The following is a 20460-nucleotide window of genomic DNA, read 5'->3' as shown; positions in this document are numbered from 1 at the left end:
TATGCAATTTTTACATAGAAAAGGGTAGTATAGTAAATAAATAATTAAATAAATAACCAACTCCGACACGTTTAATGAAAATAACCAACAAAATAACCAAGTTCGACCCGTTTACCCAATTTCATTTAGTGTAGTTTTATGTATCTATCAATCAAAGATCCTAATTTTGTGGTATCAGCAATTAAAACATTCAAAATCGTAATCACAGATCAATTACGATCTTATGTATTTATGATCCTTATTTTATGGTATCAACAATTTAAATATTCAAAATTGTAACCAAAGATCAAGATATGTATATCAACCAGAGATCATAATTTCATGGTTTCAGCAATTTAAACAAAATAGTAATTAAATAACAATACATTCTTATGTATATATCAATTAGAGACCCAAAATTCGTGGTATGAACAATCAAATATCGATACAAGACTCAATTAACATGAAAGTACACTAATTCTTTCATTATTGTCTTTTTTAAAATTTGGATATATGATATGAATATACATTTATAGAAATCTGAAAATTTAAATTTGTAATTGATTAGTTGTATTTTGTTTATTTAGATTTTAAATCTTCCACTGTATATATATTCTATTTTCTCATTGGTTCATCTTCAGCCGTCTTCCTTCTTCTTCTTATAGCTATTTTATTTATTCCTTACTTACATTGTTTAAACTTATATGAGCAAACTGTGAAACCCGATATATATGTGTCTATAATGTCGATTTATATATAATTATTGTTTTTAAATATATGTTTCAATGATATAGGTATATTATAACAGTGGAGTGATTATTTGTAAGTAAGGATTCGAACAAAAAAGGTATTTGTTTATAAATATTAAACAATGATATCAAGAGTATAATACCAGCTATCTCTTTTATATTTTGATTTTATAGCAATTCGTTGATGCATATCATTTTTTATAAGACTAAATGTTTGACAAAAAATTTGATATAGTTATGAATATTTTTATGGGTGTACATGTTTGATGACAGGAGCCATCGAGAATGAATATGATGCAATTTCCGATTAAGCATCAATCTAGATATGAAACACCTATATTATTATAGATTAATTCAGTTTATTCTCCAATTAATATTACAAATCTTTCAACTAATGGATTAATGCTTACTTATGTTAGAGATATGAACAACATGTATTGGATTTTTTGGAAAATGAATCCAAAAAGATAAACTCTTGGATATGAGGAGAATACCTTATTAAGGACTGAATTACCTTGCACTCTTTTTTTCTTTTTTTATTCTGTGCATTGCAAATTAGTATGGTTTGGAGCCTCTATACTGTTTTATTTGTAATTTTGATGATTTTAAAAGAAGTCACGGTTCGGACTGTAATTTGTGCATTCATCCTCTAATATTTATACTTGCACTAAATAAATAATAGTTGTATGTGTTTGGCTGCTGTTAATCGCTAAACACGCGCTAATAATACACGCAAGTATACGCGTTCGCAAGTAATATGGAATTATTTCTAGTTCGTTCCCACGGAGACTGACTTTGGTTAACTAATTAATTTATGCACTTATGCACCGATGATATGGTTATTATCCAATGCTAAGACGATAACAATTTGGGTTTTTGTTTATAACTAAGAATTAAACTAACTATTATAACTAAGAGAATAAGAATGATTGAATTAATATATATGACAAACATGGGATTCTAACTTCATTAAATACTTCATTCAATAGCTTTATTGTTCTTAACCTTAGCATGTAATGGTGATGACCCTAATCAGATAACACAAAACTGATAAACACCAACTTTTGTTGCACGAATACCATACTAACAGGCATCCACAAAATAGATAGAAGCTGAATAGACACCAATTATATTGAGACCCTATATGTCTATAGAATTTGACAACATAAAGGTTTAAAGCACAAGTTATCTATCGTGATTACATAGGGCAAGTAATATGGTTAAAATTACGTACGTATCATGCATAACAATAATACATGAACCTATGCTAGCATGGCAAGTTCTATATCCTTAAATTCACTATCGCTTCATTAAAGATTAATACGCTATCTTATAAGTTCGCGACGCTCATAAGACGAATAAGCACAACCAATACTAGGTTATCATATAATCACAACACACTAAGGTATCGAAACAAATTAACTAAAGAAATCCATAAATAAATCCGCTAGAACCCCACGATAACGATTAGCCCATAATCGGACTCATCATCAATGTGGGTTCCGATGAAAACATGGTATAATAAATGTAGTCTTTATAATGAATAAATAATAAAACCAAGTACGAAACAAGAGTAAGATTCACGAATAAGAAAACTAGCATCCAAGTTACAACTTAGAATAAAGATTCACAAGTAAAAATAAGATCTTCTTCGTCTTCGTTGAATCGTGATAACACGGTCATCTTACGGCTCTCCTTGTGCTCTAGTATATCCTTCTCTCTAAAAAACGTCCTTTATTTAAGTATATATAGCAGTCCATGCAAGATAGAAGTCCTCCAATTGTAAATCAACTAGAATCAGGATTCTGGGATCCCGACCCGGCCGCGGCCGCGCGCTTCATCAGCGCGGGCGCGCTGGCTTTAAACTTCTGAATTTCTTTAATTCCTGCTGCAATCGAGTTGGCTTCCGGAGCTTTATTCTTTGGACATCATCCTAACATCATATTTGCACCAAAACAATGCTAATTCACCTTATTCTTAAAATTATGCCTGAAATGCAAAAACACTGGAAAATACATTAAAACACCAACAACTTGAGTACATTTACATCAATTCAAAGCTTTACGGAGTATAATAAAGTGTCATAAATGCCACTCAACAGCTGCTGAATGATATTCTACTGCTATTTTTTTCAATTTTATTTTTTTTAAATACGATTCCTTTATTTTTAAATACAAAAAAAATTCATTATATGCATCATTGGATGATTCTAATCCTTTTTTTTCTCCCACTGCAATGGAAGAAATGAGAGTTTTTTATTGAAATTCTAATAACTTACCTTTCTCTGATAGTCTTTAAAAGCTAATGGGGAAGAGGCAAATTCAAAAGTTCCTATTCAAGATTTGATAGCAATGATAATACATGGAGAGAAGAGTATGACATCTCTTTTGTATAAAATTATTACACCTTAAATATATAATGCATTTCATTTATCGTTCAACCATTCACCTGAATACAATTTTGTCAAATTAGATATATAAAGGAGAGAGGTATATTGTTATTAACACCTCTATTAAAATGAATATATATGTTTATAGTGTTAGAATATGTTGTGAACTTGATGATAAGTTAAATAAAATATCTTAGTAGATTTAACTTAGTGAATTTTTGTAGCTCTCGACGGATGATCTAATATAGTACCGACGGATGAACCTTTATAGTCCCGACCGGATGATAATTTGACATCTATTGAGAGTGTAGCTTATGTAACAAATAAGTATTGTAGAACATTTTTGCAAACAACATGTTTTAGTCTAGTAGAGTGTGTAGGGTTCTCTAAGTCATATTGACTACTAGATTGATATGCAGAATAGGTTGACTAATTGTAAATATGAGATGTCTTGTAATTCTGTACAAGTGAAATGGAGTCACACTCCCGACAGATGATCTACAAGGCTCCCCACGGATGATCAACATATTCCTGATAGATGATCATATTCAAAATAGTTGTTGATAGTGATAACACAGTCACATGCGTCGGGTGTGTAATAACCCCAATTTTTGGAGATTTTTGAAACCCGGATGAATAGTAACTTTTGCTGACAATGTTGATTAAGAAAAATTATCAGACCATGATATATAGGAGTACTGTTATGGAAATTCTAAGATCGTATTAGTATTCCATAAAGAAAATAAGTGTATATAAAAGCTGTCGGATTTTGAAAACGAGCACTTTTATTTTTCCCCGAGATTTCCACCAGACATTAAGGGATTTAAGGAATTAATATTAAGATGAAGGATTTTAAATTCAAGGATTATAAAGGAGAATTAATTTAGGTATTAAAAATACCAAGAAGATTTTATCAATAAAACCATTAAGGTATTTAACCAAACGATCAACGAGATTGAGTGATAACCGGACAAAGAAATGAATAACGACTCTTGTAAATACCTTTGCAAGTGGCAAGGCAAGTGGATGGTTGATTAAACAAGAAACCAAGTGATAGTTAGGAAGGAATGGCTAGTTAATTATATAGTTAACTAGGGATGATCTCATCTCACCACAAATCACCAACACATGGCAAATGGTGAGATCATCTTCCACTAACTCATTTGTTTATTATTAACCTAGCAAAATATCAAGACAACCCATCATTATCCACCACATTATTCCACCAACATAAGAAAGCAAAAGCATTTCCTCCCCCATTTCCATTGCTCTCGGCCAAAACAGAACCAGCACACTAAAACTGCTGTATCTCCTTCATTTCTTACTCAAATATTGTGTTCTATAGCTCATTGGAAAGGTATTGAGATGGCCTACAACTCTTGTTCACAAGTCTCATCCAAATAATCATGGTAAGACCCTCATTTTTACAGTTCTTTAAATCGGACTTTTAGAAACTTCAAAGCCTAACTTTGTGTTCTTGATTTCTTTGGAAAGATCAAGTTGTAGGAGGCTCCCTAAGGCTTCCTAGCAACTTAACACCTCCCAAGGAAGGTATAAACTTCAAACCCTAGCCTTTACTTTATTTGTTAGTAAGTTTAATGGTTGGTTTTGTGAAATGAGAAGCATGGATTGTGATTATTAGTAGTTTGGTTTGATTTGGAAGTGTTTTGGTAATTGAAGCTTTATTATAGTTCATAGGTCTTGATTGTGGTTGTTTGAGTTGAAAACCTTGGAGATTATGGACTGATGTGGTATGGTTTAGGTGAAGTTTTGTTGTATTGATGGTTATGAGTTGGTTGGTGCTTAATTGGAGTAGTTTAAACATTGGTAATCGCGTAAACATAGTCGTCGTAATGTCCGATTAACTTTAGACTGCTTTTGTTCATAACATTTGGACCCGAGAACTCCTTGCTAGATTATGACCATTGCCATGTTTAGATAGTTCATGTTACGAGCTTCATTTTGATATGTAGTTCGTTTGATTCCGATGTATGGTTTAAGAGAAACGGCCGTTTTAAGTAACGGCGTTTCGCGAACGAAACTTTTCCCCTCGCCTTACTTTGAAACATAGGTTAAAGACCAAAAAGGGTTAATTAGTGTATGAAACAATTATGGTAAGAGTGTTAGGCAGTTGGTAAGATACTCGCGAAGGAATCGCCTTAAAACTTGTAATGGTTAAATTATAAAAAATGGTGGAGTCGAGGGTACTCGAGTGACTTAAGAGAATCAGTAAATGCAAATCGAGCGTTAGAGTCTAAGGTAGTTAGAGTATAGATTTACAAGTGACTTTGGTTTAATTCCAACTTACTTGTTGTTTATAGGTTACCAGACTCGTCCCGAGCCTTTTATCACCCCCAGTCGCTCAGGCAATTTTTCTATCCGTTATACTGTTGTTGTGATGTATATATGTATATGCATTATCTTGCGATAGATGCATGTTGGTTAATTAGCAAATGTTGCGATATATTGAAGCATGCTGATATGGTATATATATGCATGCCTGTTTCGTATTCTTTCCAAATATATCTGTTGGTTCAGTTGATAATACCTATGCTAGAGAATAGCAGTAATTTGCATATACCCTTAGTATAGGGACCCAAAGGTGAAAACATTTTCTAAAACCGGGAGTCGAGGATCCCGAGTAGATTTTATATATATATATTTATATATATATATATATATGTTTATAGTTTTCAAAACTATTAATCGAATAAGGTTTATTCAATAACTTGATTTTATTAATGAATATTATCTTGAATATTCATTCGAGGACTTATGACTCCTTTATATTATTTATTGAATATTACTTGGATATTCATTTGAGGATGTATGACTCCTTTATTTTATTTAATGAATATTATTTATAATATTCATTCGAGGGCTTATGACTCAGCTTATTTATTTATTGAATATTATTTCGAATATTCATTCGAGGGCTTATGACTCAGCTTATTTTATTTATTGAATATTATTTGAATATTCATTTGAGGATCTATGACTCCGATTATTTGCTGAGATATATTCTTTATTTTATTAAAGAATAAGGTGTCGATAATCAAACTCACTTTTGATTATTCAAATAAAGATAGTACTTTCGTATAGGTATATCTTTGGTTATTTAATATTCATTTCAAGTATAAGTTTTAAAACTTCTACTTCAATTATTTTTATAAAGATTATTCTTTATGGGAATATTATTTAAATAATAATATTCAGATATTTTCTAATATATTGGGACTGATTTACCTTGTTAAATCAGCATCACTCCAAACATTCTTAAAAAATGTTTTGCGAGTCTTCAAAATGATTTTTAAAAGTTAGAGCGGATCCCAAAACTCATTTTTATATTTAAGATCCTCCTTTCGAAGGGGATTTAAATACTCGCTCAAAACCTGAGGGATCCGGCTCTGTGGTGTGTTTAATATTCGCAACAAGGTTGTTGTTTTGATAAATGAATTGATTACTTACCCAACACTCGGGAAGTAAAATTCTTGGAACAAGTTAATCCATTAACAGGCATCGCCTGGGAAATATCGGTGAGTTTTCCTTTCCAACTAGATACGACTTCTTGGTGGAGCCGTATCAACAAGTTTCTACTTGGGGAAAGGGGGAACGAGCTTTACATTTCAGAGTCATGGATTTCATCTGAACTAGGAGTGGCGTAAGTGGTCGAGTGGCGCCGGCCCAGCCTTATTATATTGGCCCAAATGGCCTGGAAGTTCCGCTAAGGCGGTCCATTCCTTAGGAGTTCAGTGTTCGGTTGACAAGTAAATCCGACAGGTTCTCCTCTACAAGTAGAAAATGGTGGGGTTGCACTACTACGACTGATCATCGTAAGTGGTCTTCCTGGCGCGGCAAACTCCCGTAATGAGTTCATCATCCAATTGGATATTTCTGCAACACTACCCAGAGCACTTCGATAGAAAGGCTACGGTTGGGCGATTGTTGAGTGTTGGCAGGGTCAAGTTTTCAAAATGATGTTTGCATCAAATGAAGTATCTCGTAACTTCATTTTATTTTGATGATATTTTAAAGATTTAATCTATTCAAATCTGGTCTTGTAGTCTCATCTACGTGATGGACTTTTGAAACTAATTATAACTTGAACGGTGGTAGTTCAAGTAGTATTTGGAAAAGATATAAGTATATTGGAGTATCTTGTAACTTCATCTTTTAAACTTATATCTAGTAAATGATTATCTTATGCATGACAAAGATTTTCAGAAAAATGTTGAGACAAGGTTAGATATATGAGATCACCTTGCAACGATATTTTTATACAGTTATACACTGGAACTCTGTGTGTATTATGCATGGAAGAGGACTTCCAATATTTTGAAAAGTATATATGTATATATATACTGAATATTTTGCGACTTCATCGCATTAAGATATCAAACTTGGTTCATTTCTTTTGACCAAGACTTTCATGAGTACTATGAGAAGGCTCATATATTGTAAATTATTATACATATTATTTTGGTGGGCTTGCTGCTCACCCTTGCTTTCTTCTTTCATCACACAACATCAGATAGACAAGATGAACATGACCAAGCTCCCAATTCGCGAGCGGATAGGAAACGTTCTGCAGCTTCCTATAGGCATTGAGGTCGCTGTAGCTAAGGTGGGAACTACCAATAGACTAGGCTTCAACTTTTGATGTACCAGATTTATGTATACTTATGAATTGTAATAATGGCAAAGAAAATGTAAATTTATTCAGAAAACCTTTTAAGGTGTATTGGCAGATAATTGTGGAATAAAATGACTTGTGATTATTTTTGGATGTTCATCTATGAGACTATAATGTGTGGTGTGTGTGTTTATTGTGGGGTCACAGTACAAAGTAGTTGATTAATTATTAAGATTGGGTGTTATTAAGGGAAATGGAACTCATGACAACCCGGATCCCCGACCCCGGATTTGGGGGTGTTACAGAAGTGGTATCAGAGCTAAGCGTTATAAACCTCAGAGATGATGTGACGTTAAGATAATAACTAAGATAATAAGAACTCTTGCCAAATTCATAGTCGGGCTACCTAACGTAGTACTGACAGTTAAAACCCTTATGGGAACCCTTATAAATATCGTGATAGAAGAGTAGTTCGTTATCGTATATGGTAGCGGGACTCCGAACCCTGAGGTTGAGGAGCAACAACGCGATGATTATTACTAATTGGAGATCGGATTGTGGATCCGATAGAGCGTCCTAACGCAGGACTGGATGATGTTCATATTGAGGATGTAGCGGTTGAGGATGTTGTCCCAGAAGGGATTGTTGCTGAGGAGGATCCCGTGGAGGATCCTGACAAGAATGAATAAAGGACCACTAAGGAATTGATGACCATGGTTAGGGAAACTTCCAGACGTAGGATTGGCCGGTCACTACCGGAGGTTCGTTCAAGTTTGTAAAGATAGTAGCCCCTTTAACGCGGCTTACTCGTAAGACTGAGAAGTTCGAATGGACAGAGAAATGCGAGAACAACTTTTAAGAACCGAAGCAAAGGTTGGTGACGTTCCCTATGTTGGCGTTGCCGGATGGAAAATGAGATTTTGTGATGTGTAGTGACGCTTCGCATAAGGAATTAAGGTGCTTTATATACAGCATAGCAAGGTAATCGCGTACGCGTCAAGACAATTAAGGGAATATAAAATTCGATATCCCCACCCATGAGCTTGGGCTCGTGGAAATAGTTTTTCCCTAAAGATTGGAGGCACTACTTGTATGGAGAGAAGTGCAAGATTTACACAAACCATAGGAGCTCTAGTACATTTTTACGTAGAAAGAGCTCAACATACGCCAGAGGAGGCGGTTAGAGCTAATCAAGAATTATGATTGGGAGATTCTTTATCATTCGGGGAAAGCCAATGTGGTGGCTGATGCCCTTAGTAAAAAGGAGAGACCCAAGATGATAATGTCTTTGGGATAGTTTATAAGAGATTTTGAGAAAATGGAAATAGAAGTGAAGGTAACCGGAGCTGGTACCGAAAAGCTGTTTGAGATTGCAATACAGACCGAATTTTTGGAAAAGAACATATTGTGCCAGAAAAAGTGATGAATGAAGGCAGAGAGTCAATGACTGGAGAAGAGATCCACACCGAGAAAGATGATAAGGGGATAGTGAGGTGTTCCTATAGAAATTGGGTTCCAAAAGTTCAAGAGCTTAAGGATGAGAACTTAGATGAGAGCCATAGTTTGAGGAATAAGATTTAGGGCAAACCCTGAATGTGATAGTCAGGGAGGTTGCCATCAAGAAAGAAAGAACCCATAACATAATAGAGTGAAAAACAAGGTTTTTAATGTATAAGATAACCCCGATTATGGGAGAAGGTTGAAACATTTCATACTAAGGAAACAGAAAGTCGAGTAAGGAAAGGAGACCCGAGATGGTACTCCTATACGAAAATTTATGGACCAGTCTAGACAGAACTTAGACTATTATCCCCAACCACCACCCTGAGGAAACAATGCGGTGAGAAATTCTTTCAGGACCTTTAAGTCGCTAAGCTCTCAGAGTTCCAAGGAACAAGCTGACCCAGTCGAGGCAAGAGCCTGGCTAAAGGAAATACAGGAATCATTTGAGATTCTAAATGATTGACGAATCACAAAAGACTATTTTTATCACTTACCCTCCTAAGAGAGAGGCCACCCGCTGGTGAAAGGACAAGGAAGGCACGGAGCAAGAGATTATAATAAACTGATTTAAGTTCAGACAATTATTTTCGGGAAAGTACTTCCCAAGGTTATGGAGGTAGTGTAAAAGCTTTGGAGCTAGAACAAAAGCGGATGAGTATGATGAATTATGAATCTAAGTTGTAAAAGTTATCAAGATTCGTTCTGAGGACACGAATCCAGAATGACGGGATATTTGAAATCAATGCTTATGTTGTGTTGGTTCTTGAAATAATGATAAGAGAAAGGAAAATAAAAAGAAACTGAAGTGGAAAGGAATATAAAGGCAATAGAGTTTGAGGAATGATAAGGAAGTTGGGTATGAGGAAACCCTAAAGACTCGTAGCAATAGAAATAGAAAAGTATGTAATCATCAGGATGAGGGTGATTCACCATGAGTTAAATTGATGGTTGAAGGCATAAGAGATAAATATATTTTATCCCCTGTAAGTTGGGAGGATTTGAGGAAACCTTGAGATAGTTCGAAGGATAAATATTGAGACGCGGATAGACTGAGGAGACAAGGAAGTAAGAAATTAGGAAAATTGGATGAAGGAAGTGACCTTCAAGAATGTGAAGTGTAAGACCGGTGGCTTGATACCCAGGAAGGGAGACGCCAGGTATGAAAGATATCCCAACATTGAGATGACTGTTGAGATAAACAACAAAAGTAGATAAGGATTTATTAAGAAGAAGTTCACGTTGAACACGACCAATATCTTCCAGATCATCCATGTGATCATTACCAAATCAGGAAAGAAAAGCGGATAACCATTTTTATCTTTTGGAGGCCATGTGGATTGACCTTAACTTGAATAAGGATGCTATTGTGAAATTCGGTATAGACTATCGAGGTGGAAATGATTGAATAAGATACCCTTATCAGGGATATATGACTTTATTTATCCATGGAAGGATGCTTGTACCTTTTTAAAGGTGGAATTAAGGATAGAATATCGGTAACTTAAAACGAATCCTAGGGAAATGCATAAAGGTTGGCATTTCACCCTTAATAGGGATAGTATGATTTTTGACAGTATGAATTGGAAAGGATTAAGGTAATAATAACCTTTAAGGATTAGTGGAGAAATTTTTCAGAAGTATATAGACAATGGTTCTAGTATTAGTAAATGGTATTTTGATATGCCCTGTATATACGGAATACAGGAGGAACGATTGAAGGATGACCTTAGAGGTTTTACAAGGAGAAAGGAAATATTCGAAATTCTCAAGAATAAAAATGTTGATAAAGGAAATATGACATAATTATAATGATGCCAAGTGGGGCACATGTTAAACCACGAGAAAGTATGGATCGAACCAGTAAAGGTCGAAATTGTTCAGGACAATTAGGACCTAAGATAAAAGATGTTCTAAGTATGATTGAGAGTCAGTCGTGACAGTGATTAACCTCTAAAGATTGAGGCAATAACTTATGGAAAAATGGTGATATTTTTTTTTATTTACTAATCAGATATTAAAGAAAAGCATTTTCACATAAGCTGTTATTGAAATAAGGTAGAAAATTTATTTGTAGGTGGTTAAAATGACATTGACTGTAATGAAATTTTACTATCAGGAAAGGCCAAAGAGGTGGCCGACACTTTAAAGGTAAGAGGATAATTATAGGCGCTTGTGCCAAAGGAATACAGTGATGATGGTTAAAGCTATGAAGGTTGTATTATGGTTTGGAAGATTGACATTCCTTCTGATGACTGTGCAATACCCAACCGTAATAGTATTTGGTAAAGGTTTAATTCGTGTAATCGCCATGAGCGGGCTATCTATCTCAGGAGATACTATCTTGAGAATGAGCCTGGACTATGTTTCAAAAAAAAGGACTAAACAAACCTTTGAGTTAAGTCTTCTATTGAAGGCATATGATTAAGAATGGTATTAACTTGCTATCATTGCTTTCATTGAAACTCTTCTGTAATTTTATCTGCTTCACGTCATGAATGTACGTCAGGATCAAGAGTGTTCTTCATGAATCAAGAACGGTGATCATGTTACCTCCTTAGAAGAATTCGATATGATATGAATGGACTCCGTATTGTTAGCTATTAAAACTTCATGGAAAATGAATGACTACAGTAGGTCAACGGTGGGCCATAGTAATGCAGGAATGATTCTGAGAGTAATGAGTTGATTACTTACAACCGTGAGAGTTGTATTGGAATGGATGTTGAGAGTAAGTACCACTAATCGGGTCGTGGTGATGTATAAGTTATCATTGATAGACTAATTAAGTCGATTATCTACCTATGATATATTTATTCCTTCTTATCGATAAAGAGTAGTATTACCCATACGAAGAAGGTTGCGATATAGAAATGGATTCTAGTAACGATGAGGTCTAGAATGAGATCCCATATTCGATTTTCGATATCGAGGGAGTTTCAAAGGTGATTGTGTATAAGCTTGAGGAAGAGCATGGGTCCATAGAATGATGGACGGAATGGCGAAAATATTTAGGCATGTGAAATGCGATGCTATAATACTTGATGTTGATATAAATACATATATGTTTTGTTCTCCTATGACAAACCTCTATAGTTCAGAGGTAGGTTCCAAGCCAGATATTTTGTGGCAGTATATTTTTTCATATATACAATTCTCTTCAATTCATTCTTTTCTCTTCTTTTCATTTCATGTAAGCTGAGAAGAACAACCCTTCCACAAAGGGGAGGTATTGCTGAATGACTATCTATCTGTGTGATAGAAGCCTAGTAGGATACCATCTATTGTTTAATTGCTTGTCAAGTACTAAAGGCTGGCCACCTTCTGTACTAACTATGCGATATAACAAGTGTTCATGATCATAGTGATCTCTCAATAAGTTCTTTTACTTCTATATGAAGGATTAAGCTTTCGAAAATAGAAACAGCTGAAAAAGGAGTAATAAAGTTGTGGTAGTATTCGGAATGGAAACACATTCGTGATACTAAGGTTGGCATGGTTATTAAAAGGTTATAGAATGCTAACGAGCAAAAGTATAACCAGTATAATATGAGGAACGGAAGGTAGTAGCGATTACGAACTAGAAAAGAATGGGTATTGAGAAGCAAAAGCTCTAATGTTAAAAGCTATAATGAGAGTCTGTGCAATAGACTTGAAAGAATTTGGAATGATCACTTAACACGGATTGAGTTTTCTTACGATAATAGATCATATGTCAGTATTGAGATATCGCCTTATGAGATCCTTGAGGGAAGATAAAGTCGATCTCCCTTATGTTAGGATGAAATTGTAGAGCACAAGATGCTCGGACCCGCAGTAGTCCAAAGGATCAAGGATATAATAGATTTTAATCAGAGGACGGCTGGTAGTAGCCCAAGATGGGAACACGAAGTATGTTGATTTGACACGAAAGGACAAGGAATAGGAAGTGGGGGACCTAGTGTTGTTATAGGTATTCCCTTGGAAAGGAAGGATGAGGTTCGGAAAGAAAGGGAAGCTAAGTCCACGAATTGTTGGACCCTTGAATATATTAAGACATATTGGGAAGATAGCATATGAGCTAGCCCTACCCCCGAATATGTAGCAAGTTCATAACGTGTTCCACGTATCAATGTTAAGAAAATGTAATTCGGATGCCAGATAAATAGGGGCATATGAGCGCATAGACATGCAACCAGACGTAACCTATATGGAGCAACCAGGAACGGTTATAGATCGAAAAGGGACAAGTGCTTAGGAGAAGGGTTATCAAACTAGTCAGAGTTTGGTGGTAGAACCATAATGTGGAAAATTGACTAGAGAGTTAGAAGGCGCAATGCTAGAAAAGCATCCCCAACTGTTTTCTATCTGATTCCGGGACGGAATCCTTTTAAGGAGGGGAGACTGTAATAACCCCAATTTTTGGAGATTTTTGAAACCCGGATGAATAGTAACTTTTGCAGACAATGTTGATTAAGAAAAATTATCAGACCACGATATATAGGAGTACTGTTATGGAAATTCTAAGATCGTATTAGTATTCCATAAAGAAAATAAGTGTATATAAAAGCTGTCGGATTTTGAAAACGAGCACTTTTATTTTTCCTCGAGATTTCCACCAGACATTAAGGGATTTAAGGAATTAATATTAAGATGAAGGATTTTAAATTCAAGGATTATAAAGGAGAATTAATTTAGGTATTAAAAATACCAAGAAGATTTTATCAATAAAACCATTAAGGTATTTAACCAAACGATCAACGAGATTGAGTGATAACCGGACAAAGAAATGAATAACGACTCTTGTAAATACCTTTGCAAGTGGCAAGGCAAGTGGATGGTTGATTAAACAAGAAACCAAGTGATAGTTAGGAAGGAATGGCTAGTTAATTATATAGTTAACTAGGGATGATCTCATCTCACCACAAATCACCAACACATGGCAAATGGTGAGATCATCTTCCACTAACTCATTTGTTTATTATTAACCTAGCAAAATATCAAGACAACCCATCATTATCCACCACATTATTCCACCAACATAAGAAAGCAAAAGCATTTCCTCCCCCATTTCCATTGCTCTCGGCCAAAACAGAACCAGCACACTAAAACTGCTGTATCTCCTTCATTTCTCACTCAAATATTGTGTTCTATAGCTCATTGGAAAGGTATTGAGATGGCCTACAACTCTTGTTCACAAGTCTCATCCAAATAATCATGGTAAGACCCTCATTTTTACAGTTCTTTAAATCGGACTTTTAGAAACTTCAAAGCCTAACTTTGTGTTCTTGATTTCTTTGGAAAGATCAAGTTGTAGGAGGCTCCCTAAGGCTTCCTAGCAACTTAACACCTCCCAAGGAAGGTATAAACTTCAAACCCTAGCCTTTACTTTATTTGTTAGTAAGTTTAATGGTTGGTTTTGTGAAATGAGAAGCATGGATTGTGATTATTAGTAGTTTGGTTTGATTTGGAAGTGTTTTGGTAATTGAAGCTTTATTATAGTTCATAGGTCTTGATTGTGGTTGTTTGAGTTGAAAACCTTGGAGATTATGGACTGATGTGGTATGGTTTAGGTGAAGTTTTGTTGTATTGATGGTTATGAGTTGGTTGGTGCTTAATTGGAGTAGTTTAAACATTGGTAATCGCGTAAACATAGTCGTCGTAATGTCCGATTAACTTTAGACTGCTTTTGTTCATAACATTTGGACCCGAGAACTCCTTGCTAGATTATGACCATTGCCATGTTTAGATAGTTCATGTTACGAGCTTCGTTTTGATATGTAGTTCGTTTGATTCCGATGTATGGTTTAAGAGAAACGGCCGTTTTAAGTAACGGCGTTTCGCGAACGAAACTTTTCCCCTCGCCTTACTTTGAAACATAGGTTAAAGACCAAAAAGGGTTAATTAGTGTATGAAACAATTATGGTAAGAGTGTTAGGCAGTTGGTAAGATACTCGCGAAGGAATCGCCTTAAAACTTGTAATGGTTAAATTATAAAAAATGGTGGAGTCGAGGGTACTCGAGTGACTTAAGAGAATCAGTAAACGCAAATCGAGCGTTAGAGTCTAAGGTAGTTAGAGTATAGATTTACAAGTGACTTTGGTTTAATTCCAACTTACTTGTTGTTTATAGGTTACCAGACTCGTCCCGAGCCTTTTATCACCCCCAGTCGCTCAGGAAAGTTTTCTATCCGTTATACTGTTGTTGTGATGTATATATGTATATGCATTATCTTGCGATAGATGCATGTTGGTTAATTAGCAAATGTTGCGATATATTGAAGCATGCTGATATGGTATATATATGCATGCCTGTTTCGTATTCTTTCCAAATATATCTGTTGGTTCAGTTGATAATACCTATTCTAGAGAATAGCAGTAATTTGCATATACCCTTAGTATAGGGACCCAAAGGTGAAAACATTTTCTAAAACCGGGAGTCGAGGATCTCGAGTAGATTTTATATATATATTTATATATATATATGTTTATAGTTTTCAAAACTATTAATCGAATAAGGTTTATTCGATAACTTGATTTTATTAATGAATATTATCTTGAATATTCATTCGAGGACTTATGACTCCTTTATATTATTTATTGAATATTACTTGGATATTCATTTGAGGATGTATGACTCCTTTATTTTATTTAATGAATATTATTTATAATATTCATTCGAGGGCTTATGACTCAGCTTATTTATTTATTGAATATTATTTTGAATATTCATTCGAGGGCTTATGACTCAGCTTATTTTATTTATTGAATATTATTTGAATATTCATTTGAGGATCTATGACTCCGATTATTTGCTGAGATATATTCTTTATTTTATTAAAGAATAAGGTGTCGATAATCAAACTCACTTTTGATTATTCAAATAAAGATAGTACTTTCGTATAGGTATATCTTTGGTTATTTAATATTCATTTCAAGTATAAGTTTTAAAACTTCTACTTCAATTATTTTTATAAAGATTATTCTTTATGGGAATATTATTTAAATAATAATATTCAGATATTTTCTAATATATTGGGACTGATTTACCTTGTTAAATCAGCATCACTCCAAACATTCTTAAAAAATGTTTTGCGAGTCTTCAAAATGATTTTTAAAAGTTAGAGCGGATCCCAAAACTCATTTTTATATTTAAGATCCTCCTTTCGAAGGGGATTTAAATACTCGCTCAAAACCTGAGGGATCCGGCTCTGTGGTGTGTTTTATATTCGCAACAAGGTTGTTGTTTTGATAAATGAATTGATTACTTACCCAACACTCGGGAAGTAAAATTCTTGGAACAAGTTAATCCATTAACAGGCATCGCCTGGGAAATATCGGTGAGTTTTCCTTTCCAACTAGATACGACTTCTTGGTGGAGCCGTATCAACAAGTTTCTACTTGGGGAAAGGGGGAACGAGCTTTACATTTCAGAGTCATGGATTTCATCTGAACTAGGAGTAGCGTAAGTGGTCGAGTGGCGCCGGCCCAGCCTTATTATATTGGCCCAAATGGCCTGGAAGTTCCGCTAAGGCGGTCCATTCCTTAGGAGTTCAGTGTTCGGTTGACAAGTAAATCCGACAGGTTCTCCTCTACAAGTAGAAAATGGTGGGGTTGCACTACTACGACTGATCATCGTAAGTGGTCTTCCTGGCGCGGCAAACTCCCGTAATGAGTTCATCATCCAATTGGATATTTCTGCAACACTACCCAGAGCACTTCGATAGAAAGGCTACGGTTGGGCGATTGTTGAGTGTTGGCAGGGTCAAGTTTTCAAAATGATGTTTGCATCAAATGAAGTATCTCGTAACTTCATTTTATTTTGATGATATTTTAAAGATTTAATCTATTCAAATCTGATCTTGTAGTCTCATCTACGTGATGGACTTTTGAAACTAATTATAACTTGAACGGTGGTAGTTCAAGTAGTATTTGGAAAAGATATAAGTATATTGGAGTATCTTGTAACTTCATCTTTTAAACTTATATCTAGTAAATGATTATCTTATGCATGACAAAGATTTTCAGAAAAATGTTGAGACAAGGTTAGATATATGAGATCACCTTGCAACGATATTTTTATACAGTTATACACTGGAACTCTGTGTGTATTATGCATGGAAGAGGACTTCCAATATTTTGAAAAGTATATATGTATATATATACTGAATATTTTGCGACTTCATCGCATTAAGATATCAAACTTGGTTCATTTCTTTTGACCAAGACTTTCATGAGTACTATGAGAAGGCTCATATATTGTAAATTATTATACATATTATTTTGGTGGGCTTGCTGCTCACCCTTGCTTTCTTCTTTCATCACACAACATCAGATAGACAAGATGAACATGACCAAGCTCCCAATTCACGAGCGGATAGGAAACGTTCTGCAGCTTCCTATAGGCATTGAGGTCGCTGTAGCTAAGGTGGGAACTACCAATAGACTAGGCTTCAACTTTTGATGTACCAGATTTATGTATACTTATGAATTGTAATAATGGCAAAGAAAATGTAAATTTATTCAGAAAACCTTTTAAGGTGTATTGGCAGATAATTGTGGAATAAAATGACTTGTGATTATTTTTGGATGTTCATCTCTGAGACTATAATGTGTGGTGTGTGTGTTTATTGTGGGGTCACAGTACAGAGTAGTTGATTAATTATTAAGATTGGGTGTTATTAAGGGAAATGGAACTCATGACAACCCGGATCCCCGACCCCGGATTTGGGGGTGTTACAGGGTGTTTGCAAAAGGAATGTGGCAGCCTGTTAAGCAGGATTTTGAGAACAAAGAAGTATTACCATTTTCATGCAAATGTGAAGATTTTCAAAGATGCTGGAATAGAGTAGTGAAGCGGCATGGAGTTAGACTAGATACATTTTGTTTTATTATCTTATCTTACTATCATGTAACTTGGTGATATATAAACCAAGAGTAGCCAGTAGAACAATCAACTACGCAAGCTTATTTTTCAAAGAAACATATCAAGCTGTATTCTGTAAGAATTTCTCTATAGTTTTATTTGTTCAACTTGTAAAGCAGCTGTGAGCTATTCAAAGCTTCACAGAGTTCTCAATTTGATATATATATATATCTGGTGGATATTTTCAAATCTACCAGAAAGTTTTAAAGCTTGTGTTTTATTACTTAGTGTTTTGATTTCTATTTCACTTTTATTCCGCACTATTGCAAATCAAACACTGTTATATATATTAAGTTAGAATAATTTTAAAATCTCAAAAAGTAGCCAGAATTACATACAACCCCCTTCTGTAATTCTTGTTGTATTTTTAGGGAATAACAATTGGTATCAGAGCAAGCTCTTGAAGTACAAAGAGTGTAAAGATCACAACAATCAACAAAATGAACAAAAAGGATGTTGGAGTTAAAATTCCATTTCTGGATAAAGATAACTATCACCACTGGAAGGTGAAGATGCACCTAAATCTTCTTTCTCAAGATGAAGCTTATGTGGATTGCATTGAAAAAAGTCCTCATGTCCCTATGAGAGCTGCTACAAGGAATGAACCATCAGTTCCAAAACCTAGGCATGAGTGGTCTGATCCAGACATTGAACAAGTCAGGAAAGATAAGAAGGCCATGAACATACTGTTCAATGATGTTGATGGTGATATGTTTGATAACATCATTAACTGTAAAATAGCCAAAGAGGTTTGAGACACAATACAAATTATTTATGATGGTACTGAGCAAGTAAGGGAAAATAAGATGCAACTCTTGATTCAACAATATGAGCACTTTCACTGTAAAGAAAGTGAGTCACTTACTGATATTTTTAGTAGGTTTCAGAAACTTCTGAATGCTCTAAAACTGCATGGAAGAGTCTATCAGAAAAAAGACTCCAACCTCAAGTTCCTTAGATCTCTCCCAAAAGAGTGGAAGCCAATGATAGTCTCATTGAGAAACTCACAAGATTACAAGGAGTTCACCCTGGAGAGACTATATGGCATCCTGAAAACCAATGAGCTTGAAATAGAGCAAGATGAAAGGATGGAGAAAGGAAGGAAGAAAGGAGGATCCATAGCACTTGTTGCTGAGTTAGAGAAGGACAAAGAGGTGAAGGTAGAAGTTGTTGAATCTACTTCAAAGGTCTGTGAAAGCAAGGGTAAAGGGCTGGTAGATGAGAATGAAGATCAGTTGAGCCAAGACGATATGGATAACATTGATTAGCATCTAGCATTTTTATCCAGGAGATTTTCCAAGCTCAAATTCAAAAAGAATTTTGGAGCAGCCAAATAGAAACATGGTTGATAAGTCAAAATTCAAGTGTTTCAAATATGGTTTGGCATGTCATTTTCTAGTGAGTGTAGAAAGTCTGATTCCACCAAAAAGAAGTTTGAGCCTGTTGATTATAAACAGAAATACTTTGAGTTGCTCAAACAAAAGGAAAGGGCTTTCATCACACAGGAGAATGACTGGGCTACAGATGGATTAGATGAAGATGAATAAACACGCTATGTCAATTTAACCTTAATGGCCAAATCAGATGAAACAGAGACCAGTTCTTCAAGCAATCAGGTAATCACCACTAACCTAGCATATTTATCCAAAGCTGAGTGTAATGATGCAATAAATGACATGTCTACTGAATTATATCACCTGCGTGTTACACTTAAGTCTCTCACTAAGGAAAATGCTAAAATTAAAGAAAACAATTTGTTTTTAAGTGAGAGGAATAATGTGCTAGAGTCTCAATTTATTAAATTTAAAAAATTGAGAATTGAGTGTAAAATTGCTAAGAATGAATTAACTGAGTCCTTGAAGAAAGAAGATATTTTAGGGAAACAGCTTGAGAGAGAACATGAAGTAATTAAAGTATGGAAATCATCTAGAGATGTTCATGCTCAAATTACTAAAGTTCAAGGTATAGAATTCTTTTGTGATGCAGCCTGGAAAAAGAGCAAAGAGAAGCTTGACTCCAATCTGGTTGAAGGACTCTTTACAGATGTGGACTCGGCGGATGATGAAAATCATTCGTCGGATAATCAAAAGTATTATCCATCGAGAGACAAGGAGCCACATCAGTCGGCTGTGAGTAAACCAGTTAGCAAAGCTAAGTTAGTTAAACTGAATGAGAAATATGGATCAGTCTCTAAAAACTTTGTTCCAGGAGAATCAAGTCAAGTTAGAAAAGAAAAGAAAGTTAATGTTGGTCATATGTCTATCAAGCAATTGAATGACACGCTGGAAAAGATTGAGGTTAAAACA

The sequence above is a fragment of the Apium graveolens genome, chromosome 11 (genome assembly GCF_009905375.1).
Source record: "Apium graveolens cultivar Ventura chromosome 11, ASM990537v1, whole genome shotgun sequence".
NCBI lineage: Eukaryota > Viridiplantae > Streptophyta > Magnoliopsida > Apiales > Apiaceae > Apium > Apium graveolens.
Note: the sequence above shows the minus strand (reverse complement) of the source record.